The sequence below is a fragment of the Bufo bufo genome, chromosome 1, assembly GCF_905171765.1.
Source record: "Bufo bufo chromosome 1, aBufBuf1.1, whole genome shotgun sequence".
Taxonomy (NCBI): domain Eukaryota; kingdom Metazoa; phylum Chordata; class Amphibia; order Anura; family Bufonidae; genus Bufo; species Bufo bufo.
In genome coordinates this window covers 288,965,913-288,976,145 of record NC_053389.1, presented here as the reverse complement: position 1 = coordinate 288,976,145, position 10,233 = coordinate 288,965,913, and positions in this window count along the sequence as shown.

Here is a 10,233-nt window from a genome sequence, read left to right as displayed (position 1 = left end):
ATTTTGACCGCTATAACTTTTGTAATTATGTGTACGGAGCTGTATGGAGGCTCATTTTTTTGAGGGGCGATCTGAGCTTTTCATTGATACTATTCTGGGGTGTGTGTGACTTTTTGATCACTTTTTATAAAAAAATAAATTTGTAGTAAATGAAGTGACCAAAAACGTCGATTTGCATGCTTTTTTACGTCTTGCTGTATGGGGAATATATTTTTATACTATGGGCGTTTTCGCACATCGCGACACCCATGATGTGTATTTTTTTATTTTTTTTATTTTTATTTTTTTATTTTGGGTAAAGGGGGGTGATTTGAAATTATTATTTTTTTGGACTTTTTTTTTTTACCCTTTTATAGTTCCCATAGGCAACTATAACATGCAATCATCTGATTCTGCTATTCTCATAGACTTCAATGCACTTGCATTGGAGTCTATGATCATTTTTCTAGTTTCCTATGGAGCCCTATTACAGGCAAGGGCTCCATAGGAAATACTATGCAGCAGCCTCCTGTCATACACGCTCCTGCTCCTCCGATCGCCACACGGGGGAGCCGGAGCACAACCGAAAGTGCGCACTTTTGGTTTCAGCGCGCTCAGATGCTGTGGTCAGGATTAACCCCGGCATCTGAGGGGTTAAATATCTGCGATCTGCATTACTGCCGGTTGCGGACATGAGCGACATGTGTGTCTGCTAGAAGAAGCAGGCGGCAACCTGTGGCTATGGCACCCGCAGCGGGCACCATCTTTAAACACGCGCCCAGCGGCGTACATGTACGGCGCTGGGCGTGAAGGGGTTAATCAGAAATTAAGACTTTATTTGGCCATATTTTATGGGATAGCGGATAGGCCATCAATATCTGATCAGTGGGAGTAGCTCCATTGGAAGTAGACATGGGAACTACAAAGCTCCCTTCACTCCATAATGGCCATTCACTCTCAGGGGGACAGCAGTGAAGTAACCAGCTGTGGTCACTACAAAATGGATAGAGCTTTGTAGTTCTATTTCCCGCACAGGAGTTACTCCCCAAAGGCTGATACGAAACCCTGCTGATCTGATGTTGATGGCCAATCCAGAAAACCCCTTTAAATTCACAATTTACCAGTTTGTTTTTGGAGTGTGAGAGAAAACAGAGAAGTACATAAATACTTCATGGAGATGTTGCCTATGGTCAGATTTAAAGGGTTTCTACCACCACATTTTGACCTAATTAGCTGTCAGACACTAGCGATCTGCTAGTGTCTGCCGTACCTAACCATGCTATTGTAATCCCTTTCTCTGCAGCGGTTACCCTAAAAATCTTAGTTTTATTGGTATGCTAATGAGCCTCTAAGTGCTTTGGGGGCGTCTTTTCAGCACCTAGAGGCTCCGTCCACTCACCATTTCTGGCGCCCAGCGCGCTTCAGCCCGCCCCTCTCCTCTAGATTGACAGAGTCTTCTCTGCATCTCAGCCGAATTCTCGCGCCTGCCCCGTGTGCTTCTGTATTCGGCGCAGGCGCAGGGACTGTCTCCCTGCGCCGGCATCTTCACTGCGCCTGCGCCGATTACGGTGCAGGGAGCAGTCCAACAGTCACTGCGCCTGCGCCGAATACAGAAGCACACGGCGCAGGCGCGAGTGGGCTGTCAATCTAGAGGAGAGGGGCGGGCTGGAGCGCGCTGGGCGGCAGAAATAGTGAGTGGACGGAGCCTCTAGGTGCTGAAAAGACGCCCCCATAGCACCTAGAGGCTCATTAGCATACTAATAACTAAGTTTTTTAGGGTAACCGCTGCACAGAAAGGGATTTCAATAGCATGGTTAGGTACAGCAGACACTAGCAGATCGCTAGTGTCTGACAGCTAAATAGGTGAAAATGTGGTGGTAGAAACCCTTTAATCCCAGGACACACCTTGGTGTATTAGTGCAGTGTACTCAAGTTAGGGTTAATAGTGTTCCTGGGTGTTGTAGTGCAATCCTGACCACTAACCATGTGACAGCTGACTCTCTGCAAGGGCAGGTAGTGATAGGTAGTGTTCGTGACGCCAGTGCCAAGTAACAGATAGCAGGAATAACTGAGGAACCACGTGATGATAAAACAGAACTTTTACTTGATCTTTAGTAGTCATCATACATGGACATAGATGGAAGCGCAGTTCCTTTGAAGACAGTTGGTTTCGGTACATTTAATGCAGGCAATATGTAGCAAGGTGATCTCAGAGGGTTAAACACAGGACTTGCAGTACAGGCGGCTTGCACTCTATTCCTGACTGATCCTGGGACATGGAAACTATTCTCCAAGGCCCAATGCCCTAGCTCTGGCGTATATCCTTGGGTCTGTAATTATCAAGTACCTCCTCTGCTGTCTTTAGTACCTCTTGCTTTCCTAGACTTGCCTCTGCCTCTCTCAGTTTCCTCAGGCTGGTTAACCGTGGTGTTCCTGCTTCTGCAAATATGGACTCAGGAGGGGAACCTTCTACTTGGATCTGGAACCCGGTTACAGGGACTGCGATACCCTCTCCTAGTCTGCAGGCTCCAGGCCTGCTCTGCTTTCACAGGCTCATGGCCTGGACTTAACTCAGACACAGTCTAATCTCCTCCTTCCTTTCCCTGACTGGGCCTTATATAACCTAGGGCTCCCTAGCTCCCTCTATTGACTCAGAGCTGGAATGACACCCCTAGCAGGCCTGCACATGCACATTTCACAGTAACAGGGAAGTACATAGCATTACATTACATTATATTTTATGAAGATGACTTATACCAACCTCCCCATAAATAAGGGGAAACGACAGCACACAAGTGACCCTTCTGTAGTGACGGGCATTACAGCTCCCGTACACTACATTAGCGCTAAACCTCAGCACAGCCCAGCTCAAAATGCGTCAGTGTTATCTGTGCGTTCGGCAGTTTATTGAGGGATTTCATTCATGATGAGTTGGAGTGCTGCTATTGGTTGATAAACCTTTTAAACTTTCAATGTTTCCCACAGGACCTGAAGAGTGTTACATGGGAAAACTGTGATTCAGGAAAACTGCCTGGAACAATCAAGAGTCTTTCTATTAGCCCCGACCCCGTCTCTATCCCCGGAGATGTGACCGTCTCTGTCGTCCTGAACACTGAGGTGCCCTTAAGTTCTCCCCTCCAGGTGAGCTAACATCCTGAACTTTTCAAGCCAAGTCATGAGGTTTTCTACTGCTACAGGCCCATTGTTGTAGGAAATGTCCCAGCATGCTTACAAACTGAGATTAAAACACTTATCCAACCTGAGACCACAAAGCCTCACCTTCTCTGCAATGGACATTTCAGTTTTCTTTGTTGGTGCCTCTCCTAGTACCTGGGGAACATGTCCCACCAACCCTTCCCTAGCTATGTCCCTGTTTTGGATGACAGTTTCTGGTTGTCTTTTGTAAGTCTAGCCCACAAAACTGGTGTCACTTATAAGTGTCGTATACTGAATGATATAGCCAGTACTTCCCTCTGTACTGTATTCCAGATCAAAATTACTGCTGAGAAGGAACTGCTGGGCGAGTGGTTGACTGTTCCCTGTATCGATAAATTTGGCAGCTGCACCTACAATGATATCTGTAGCTTGCTGGATTCTTTCTTCAAGCCTGGACAGCAATGCCCAGGACCCCTGGCAACCTATGGCCTTCCCTGCCACTGTCCATTCAAAGCTGTAAGTATCCTTTGCTGCTATTATGGCAGCACTTCAAAAATCCATCAGCATGTAAGTACTCAAAGGGGTTGTCCAGGATCCCCTTGGTCTTGAGTTAGCCCCCCTAGGATGGTTGACCTAATAGAAGACTCATACATACCTGGTCCTCGCCTCTCTGCTCCTGTGCCCTGGTTGTGGTCAACAATCTTCTGATCAGTGATGTGTCCCCAGGGGATAGATGCCATTTAAGGGCTCGTTCACACGAACGTGTCTTGCGTTCCGTATACGGAACCATTCATTTCAATGGTTCCGCCAAAAAAAACTGAATGTACTCCGTATGCATTCCGTTTCCGTATTTCCGTTGTTCCGTTCAAAGATAGAACATGTCCTATTATTGCCCGAAAATCACGTTCCGTGGCTCCATTCAAGTCAATGGGTCCGCAAAAAAAAAAACAGAACACATACGGAATGTACGCCATATGTCTTCCATATCCGTTCCGTTTTTGCAGAACCATCTATTGAAAATGTTATGCCCAGCCCAATTTTTTCTATGTAATTACTGTATACTATATATGCCATACGGAAAAACGGAACCGGAAACACTACTGAAATAAATAAATAAAAAAACGGAAAAAGACATACGGTCGTGTGAACAAGCCCTAATTCTAAACTCCAATATCCAGGGATCCCACCCAGAGCCTCCAAAAAATCATCAAGACCATCCATATTAAAAATGTAATGCAGGATTCCCATACTCCATGATGGATTATCAACTCCCACCTGCTATGACAACAAGGGCAAATACAAATATGACCTAGGGGTGGGCGGTATAGGCGATATAGGCGATATGCGATATAAATTTGGGCCACGATATGGATTTTCGCCATATCGCCGGACCGTGATATGATCGCGCTCTCTGCGCGCCCCATTTTCTCCTGAGCCCGCCGGCCGGCACGGTGGAGGGAGAAGGAGGGAGTCCCTCCCTCTCCACTGTGCGCGGCTGCCGCTGAACACCAATGAGGACAGAGTAGGAGGGGAGGGACTGTGGCCAATGAATGTGCCGGCCATATCCCACAGGGTCCCCCTCCTCCCCCCATCATTGGTGGCAGTGGGCAGTTCCGATCGGAGTCCCAGCAGTGTAATGCTGGGGCTCCGATCGGTTACCATGGCAGCCAGGAGTCACGCTACTGAAGTCCTGGCTGCGATGGTATGTTAGTGAGCAGCATTATACTCACGTGCGCCGTGGCCGCCAGTTGCTCCTTCTGTCTGTGCGGCGCATTGCTAATGCTTATAGGATTAGCAATGCGCCGCACAGACCTATGAGAAGAAGGAGCGACCGGCGGCCACGGCGCACGTGAGTATAATGCTGCTCACTAACATACCATCGCAGCCAGGACTTCAGTAGCGTCCTGGCTGCCATGGTAACCGATCGGAGCCCCAGCATTACACTGCTGGGACTCCGATCGGAACTGCCCACTGCCACCAATGATGGGGGAGGAGGGGGACCCTGTGGCCACTGCCACCAATGATTAATACTGGGGAGGGAGGGGGGGGGTGGGTTTGAGTTACCATAGGGGGGCAGATAAGAGGCTGGGGGGGGCAGATAAGAGGCTGGGGGGAAGATAAGAGGCTGGGGGGGCAGATCAGAGGCCGGGGGGGCAGATCAGAGGCCGGGGGGGGGCAGATAAGAGGCCGGGGGGGCAGATCAGAGGCCGGGGGGGCAGATCAGAGGCTGGGGGGGCAGATCAGAGGCTGGGGGGGGGGCAGATCAGAGGCTGGGGGGAGCAGATCAGAGGCTGGGGGGAGCAGATCAGAGGCTGGGGGGGGCACATGAGAGGCTGGTGGGGCACATGAGAGGATGGTGGGCGGATCAGAGCCTGGGGGGAGGATCAGAGGCTGGGGGGCGGATCAGAGGCTGGGGGGCGGATCAGAGGCTGGGGGGCACATGAGAGGCTGGCTGCCATGGTCAGCTCCCTGCTGTTGTGTGCACAAAGCACAGGGCAGCAGGGAGAGTGTAAAGTCCTATTCACCCTAATAGAGCTCTATTAGGGTGAATATGACAAGGGTTCTAGCCCTTAAGGAGGCTAATAGTTATTAAATAAAAAGTAAAAAAAAAAAAAAAGTTTAAACACCCCCCCCCAATATAGAAAACACTATATCGCAATATATATCGCATATAGTATGCTTAAAATTATATCGCAATATAAATTTTTGGCCATATCGCCCACCCCTAATATGACCCCCCCAACATGATACATAAGCTGCACTGAACCACATCCCACCGATCTGTCCAGGAATGCCCACAAAACTTCCAGAAAATCCCATCTTGGAGAACATTTGCAGAAGCTCATGCCCTCTGAGATCTGTTTTGCAGTACAATCCAGATCCTTACCCCAAAATTGGGAGACCCAAGTAGTATTCTTCCTACTGTTTCATTGTACCACATAATAATTCAGTTCTGTTTTACCTTTTTAGGGTTCCTACTCTCTCCCGACCACCAGTTTTAAGATCCCAAAGATTTCTCTGCCATCCTGGATGGCCGATGGGAGTTACAGAGTAACTGGAATTCTGACCCACCAAGATAAGGAGATTGGATGCGCTAAATTAACCTTTTCTCTGTCAACTACCTCCTCCTGGTGGTGGTAAAGAGAAGACCCTGCAGCTGCCTGCGACAAAGAAGATATTTCATATCCAAAATGATTTCCCTATATCTGATACCACCGACAGCCCCACTAGCAGCCTCATTCACACTGTACAAATACATGTATTTAAGGACTAGTCTGTAAAGACAGATGCAGCAGAGCTGACTTTGTCATGAATAAAGTGAGACCTGTTGTAATGCACAAAAATAATGCAGCCCCAATGTTGCAAATGACAAATTCAGCTCTACTACATCTGTATGGCCATGCTACTCACACGTCTCCAATATTTGAAAACATAATGGGTATTACGAGAGCCCGGATACATTGAACTTGTGACAGCTCCACTTTTTCCTTCTTGGTTGCAGCCTGAAATACTACTGTCCTGCATGTTTCATTCCCTGTCCTGGAAAAGAATAGCCCCCTGAGCACTAGAGGCTCTGTGCACCTAACAAAGATGCGATCATAACTGTTCCTAATGGAAGGCTGATTGTGAAAATGGTTTGGTCGAAAGTGCAACCTTGGAGCAAATGTCCACATCAGCAGCACAGAAATAAAGCCGGGTATCAATGGTCAGAATGAACAGATGCATTAGGACTTCACTAGTCTTCCCAGGATCTGTTACTGCTGCCCCCTATAGAGTGACGCTCTAGTCAATATTCAGCCTCTATTTATGTACCGACTCTATATAATTCCATCTGTCTCAAAATCAATCTTCAATCACCACCAATAAATCTGTTACTACTTAAATATGTCTGTCTCTGTGCTTTATGTAAGGACCAAGTCATGTGGGCCAGCAGTGACAGTGGTGCTGTTGAGAATTATGATCTATTATGAAGCTGGATGTAGGTAACACAAGATCCACCATTACAAATAGGTTATGAGGTCAGCTACTCCCCCTCCCTGCACCATGACCTCTGCACGTCACACTCTCACAAGTTATTAAGTCGTTTTCAGACTCCATCATTGTATGACAGCACTGCCGACCATTCAGATGTACAATGACGTACCATTCTTTCTGAATGTGACACCTCCACCAATCAGAAAGCAGCCCTGCCAAATTGAACCACCCATGAGGTTTTAATAAGGTCACGAAGTGGACTTGGATCTCCACCCATGAGAGAGCAGCACTAGATATAAGTAGCAGCAGATGCCGAGCAGAGAAGAGGAGTGATGGTAGATAAGAATGGTGATTGTAGTTGTTACTTTTACTGTGACGTTCCACTAGGATGTGCAGTGATGCAAATGGCACATCTTTTTATTTGGGAAATTTAAAGAATATAGTGGCTCACCCTCTATGTGACAGGGAAAGGTGCTCTTGCTTAGAAAGTGATTCACCCAATCACAAAAAATAAAGTAAGTGTATTTCAAATAAGCAGGCACTCCCCATCTGGTTATATATAGAGCAATTAGTGTAAACATGTATATCTTTTATTTAGAATAGTCTAAAATATATATCTTAAAACCTAAACCCTAAAAGTTATGACTAAAATAATGTACAAATACCATACAATTACCAGTCGTTTTCTCAATTAAATCAAGCGTGATGGAGTTTGATTAGCATATCACTTAAAAACCCATTGATATCACTCAGTAACATTCAATATTACACAGTAACAATCAATATTAGTGACAACAATGTTTTTGTAGGCTTTCGCTCAGGCGAGTAATAGATCCTTAAATCAATGGCGTCATTCCAACAGTGTTTTGTATATCACTTATTGAACAATTATAACAATTTAGTAACAGTTGTTAGTGGTAATGATTGGTAACAGTAGTAACAACAGTGGCTATATCACTTCAGAACCGATGATATCAAATGATGACAGTCAATGTTAGTGACAATAGTGGGTGGCACCAATGATAATGGTAGCTTTTGAAGGTTTTTGGGCAGTCAAATAGAAAATCCTTAGATCAATGGCGTCAATCTATTAGTGCTTAGTGTATTACTTATTGCAGTTAGTAGCAATTTATAATGATAGTTAGTGGTGGTAATAGCAGCAGTAGTTAATAGTAGAAGCAGTAGTTAATAGTAGCAGCAATAGTTAATATGTCACCGCCAGTTCTGTGAGAAGGTCTGTTAGACGTTCTTCTCTACCTCTTGCATGAGGTTCTTTGTTTTGGTTTCACTTTGTCATCTCCTTTTCTTCTCCCCGCTGTCACCTATTTACACTAATTGTCTCCCTTTATATTCCCTCCCATACTGCCTCACTTTGCGGTTTATACTTCTTCCTGGATGAGTTGTTCACTGCTGGAGGCTACTACTGCTGATTCCTCAGATAAGTCCTTTTCCTTTATTTGTGTTTCCTTGCTGGCTTGATTCTAGGTGACCCTGACTCCGTCTGTATTAAGTGCAGGGAGCCGGTGGTCGTGTCCCCTCACTATTATAGGGTTTTCAGGTGTCACACAGTATAAGGTACGTGGGCATGCAATCGTCTACCATAAAGATCTTTGCATGGGCATAGCAGTCAGGGAGAGCTCTAGGGGTTTTATAGGGCTCACCCATATGCTCCTTAGTTTGTGATCAAGCCAGTCGGATGTTTATTTATAAGTTCCAGCTTTCTGCAACACCATCCGTGACATAATAGTACCAATAATGGCACGATTCAACAGTGCAATATCAGTTCTGTTTTAAAACTCCTTGATTTCTGCTATTGGTGCTTGCTGGTGACAGCCGTGTCAATTGCAGCAGTAAAGGACACCTGTGAGTTTTGTACTCACTATTGGTTGCTCTGTTAGATCTCACGGATTTCGGTGGCGTCCCACTCGATAATCAGTGCACTCACCCCGCTTGATCACGGTGTATTTGCTATCACTTCAGCTCGGCATCTCGCGTAGTCGTCGGAGTACACGCTTGTGTTCGCTGCCACTTCCGCTCAGCGTCTCAAGTGATCTCACTGTATTCACTGAAGTTCACGCTTGAAGTCTCGCGAGATCAGGAGAATGCTGTAATGTTGGCTTTCAGCGATTACTTGCTTCTTCTTTGACAAGTCAGCTGCTTGTATTACTGTTAATTACATTCACACCTTGGTCTTGGGGTTCTTCTACCTGGTGTTGATTCAGGGTGCCCTTGATGGTGATGAATTGTGTGTGGCAAAGCAGGTGGAGGCAATGAAGAGGCACTTTTGCAGTAGAGCAGTTCTTTACTGAAGATTCAAGTTCAAGGACATCAGATACAGTTCCCAGCAGGCATGGACTGGTAGTTCTTACCCAAGTTGCAATTTTATAGATCTCACAGGTCACACAGCTGCAGAAGTAGTTAATAGGCCAAGATGTCTCTGCAAAGCAATTTTCCTCACACAGCACTTCTCCAGCTGACTTAAGCACAAACAGAAATGGGTGTGCAACACTTCACACGAGGTAACCACGGAGTGGACTCCTACATCAGAGTCAATTCTGCACCTCTTGTACAGGTCACCATAATAACAGTTGTAATTTCTACAATGTTCTCAGCAGGATATAGTGTTCTTCTTACAGCTGGCCAGGCTGTTCTCTAATGTAATGCACTGTAAGACTTAAATCTCCTTAACAAGTTTGCTGTAGAGCTTGTAAACCCTTTCAGGCAGTTTATCTCCACAGAGCTTCTACATGCACCTTCTTTCCACACTGGAATGCCTTTCAATTATATCTGTTGTTCTTTTCTCATTGCTCCTCTCTGGCTGGTATTGTGATCCAGGGCTGTGTTCAGCTGCATCTGCTCTCATCACTGTCTAGATACTGTCTCTCTGACTTAACTGCTCCCTATGGGGAGAGATGCACAGCCCCACCTAGTGATACTAAGGCTCCCTGTGCACCAAAAATACATTAAATACATACATTACATAAAGCACATTTTTAACCATAGTAGTGGGACACTGCAGCTGCTCTGGTCATCCTTGGTTATTGTCTTATGTAGTAGCCACTTGTTCCTTTTGAACATGCCATGAAGAGAAAGTCACAGAGTGAAGAGCACAACCATAGTAAG